The sequence below is a fragment of the Rhagoletis zephyria genome, unplaced genomic scaffold, assembly GCF_001687245.7.
Source record: "Rhagoletis zephyria isolate East Lansing unplaced genomic scaffold, Rhagoletis_zephyria_1.1 Rzeph_scaffold_00785, whole genome shotgun sequence".
NCBI classification, from domain to species: domain Eukaryota; kingdom Metazoa; phylum Arthropoda; class Insecta; order Diptera; family Tephritidae; genus Rhagoletis; species Rhagoletis zephyria.
Genome location: NW_016157869.1, coordinates 168,633 through 171,649, shown reverse-complemented (window position 1 = coordinate 171,649; position 3,017 = coordinate 168,633).

The following is a 3,017-nucleotide window of genomic DNA, read 5'->3' as shown; positions in this document are numbered from 1 at the left end:
TTTTTTGTTGAAGGTGTTTTGCATTTTTCCCATATAAAGTATTTTCGAATAAACATTTTTGTATGGAAGAGACTACGTGAAAAGAATTACCAAGAATCAACGGTAATTCCCAGCTACTTAAAACTTGCACATTATTATAATAAAATTGATTGGGCGACCAATACTAAAAAAGTTATGAGCAAAAACAAGGGCCAAATTTTTATTGACAAACAAATTTAATTTGTTTTTAGAGAGTTCTGTTGAGAGTTCTGAGTAGCCCATCGAGAGTTCTAACTAAAACTCTTATAAAGTTTTTTTGTTCGACCAATAGTAACAAAGTTATAAGCAAAAATAAGGGGCGAATTTTTATTAACAAACAAATTTTATTTGTTGTTCAGAGTTCTGTTGAGAGTTCTGGGTAGCCCCCTGAGAGTTCTAACCAAAACTCTTATAAAGTTTGTTTGGCCGACCAATACTAAAAAAGTTATAAGCAAAAACAAAGGGAAAATTTTTATTAACAAAAAATTTCATTTGTTTTTCAGAGTTCTGTTGAGAGTTCTGAGTAGCCCCCTGAGAGTTCTAACCAAAACTCTTATACAGTTTTGTTAGCCGACCAATAGTAAAAAAGTTATAAGCAAAAACATGGGTTGAATTTTTATTAACAAAAACATTTTATTTGTTTTTCAGAGTTCTGTTGAGAGTTCTGAATAGCCCCCTGAGAGTTCTAACCAAAACTCTTATAATATTTTATTGTCCGACAAATATTAAAACAGTTATAAGCAAAAACAATAAGAGAATTTTTCGTCCGACCAATAGTAAAAAAGTTAAAAAAAAGAATGGGCCAATTTTTATTAACAAAAAAATGTTATTTGTTTTTCAGAGTTCCGTTTAGAGTTCTGAGTGGGCGCCTTACAGTTCTAACCAAAACTCTTAAAAAGTCTTTTTGTCCGACCAATAGTAAAAAAGTTGTAAGCAAAAACAAGGGGCAAATTTATATTAACAAAAAAATTTCATTTTATTTTCAGAGCTCTGTTGAGAGTTCTGAGTACCCCCTGAGAGTCCTATAAAGTTGTTTGTCCGGCCAATATTAAAAAAGTTATAGGCAAAAACAAGGAGCAAATTTTTATTAAGAAGCACATTTTATTTGTTTTTTTTCAGAGTTCTGTTGAGAGCTCTGAGTGGCCCCTCGAGAGTTCTAATTAAAATTCTTATAAAGTTTTTTTGTCCGACCAATAGGAAAAGGAATGGACACCGATGCTCCAGCTCTGAAATTATTCAACTCGGAAACCGCTGGTGGTAGCAGAGGAAGAGGGAGGCCCCCACTGCGATGGAAAGGTCAGTTGCAGATGGACTTGGCTTCGCTTGGCGTTTCCAATTGGCGTCAGTTGGCACGGAAGAGAAACGACTGGCGTGCTTTGCTGAACTCGGCCAAAATCGCTTAGGCGGTTACAGCGCCAGATAAAAAGAAGAGAATTGTAAAAAGGTTACAAGTAAAAACAAGGGGCGAATTTTTATTTAAAAAAATTTCATTTGTTTTTCAGAGTTCTGAGTAGCCCCCCGAGAGTTCTAACTAAAACTCCTATAAAGTTGTTTTTTCCGACCAATAGTAAAAAAGTTATAAGTAAAAACAAGTAAGAGCAGCGCTGTCTTCGGCTATGACGAAGGCTTCATACCTTTCATGAACATCTGAAAATTTTACTTTAACAGATTACTGCATTTGAAAAAATTTATATATTTGCAGAATACATAGATAGAGGAGATGCATATATTTATGAAAACCCATATCTAAACAATCAGAGGTATGGAAGATATACCTCATATAGCACCAATCCAAGTCACACAATTTAATGGGTTTAGACTCCTACATAAAGGAGTCTTAATAACTGGTATCTGAACAATCAGAGGTTTAAGAGATAAAGTTTATACAGCATAGATTTTGTCGATTTTCTCAGTAGACTTTGTATTATTATTTATAGAATAGCTTACGAAATTTATCTGTTTTGGCAGCCCAAATAAAGGAGTTTTCAGTAAAACCCCATATCTGAACAATCAGTTGTATGGAGGATATAAATAGGCTACAGTGACCCGCTTTTTGTTAATTTTACTTTAAACTTTCTGTTGGTAATTAGTGAAAATATTGCGAAATTTCATGTTTCTAGCTGCATATATGGAGAAGTTATAACAAAGAATCTCGAATCTGAACAATCAGTTGTATGCAGGCTTTAGGTTATAGCGACCCGATCTTCGCCATTTTCACTGTAAGTATTTTTTTGATAACGGGTGGAAATATTGCGAAATGTTATGTTCCCAGCTGCATAAACGGAGGAGTTATAACGAAAATTCTCATAACTGAACAATCAGTTGTATTGTAGATATATGTTATAGAGACCCGATCTTTGTTTTTTCACTATAAGTATTCTGTTAACAATGAGTAAAAACGGCGAGAATTTGCATGTTCCTAACTGCATAAATGGAGAAGTTATCGCAAAAAATCTCATATCTGAACAATCAGTTTTATGAAGGCTACAGGTTATAGCGACCTGATCTTCGTCATTTTCACTGAAAGCATTCTTTAGATAATGAGTGACAACAGTGCCAAATTTCATGTTCCTAGCTACTTAGATTGAGGAGTTATAACGAAAAATCTTATATCTGAATAATCAGTTGTATGGGAGCTATAGGTGATCCGATCTTTGTAATTTTCACTTTAAGTTTTCTGTTGATAATGGGTGGAAGTGTTGCAAAATTTCATGTTCCTAGCTGCATAAATGAAGAAGTTATAATGAAATATCTCATATCTGAACAATGAGTTGTATGGGAGCTATATGTTATAGTGGTCCGATTCGTCCGGTTCCGAAAAATGATTATTACATTATAAAAATACATCCACCGGCCAAATTTTATCCGGATATCTCGAAAACTGAGAGACTAGATTGCATACAAACAGACGGACAGACAGACAGACAGACAGACAGACGGACAGACGGACATGGCTAAATCGACTCAGCTCGACGTTCTGATCATTTAAGTATACATTT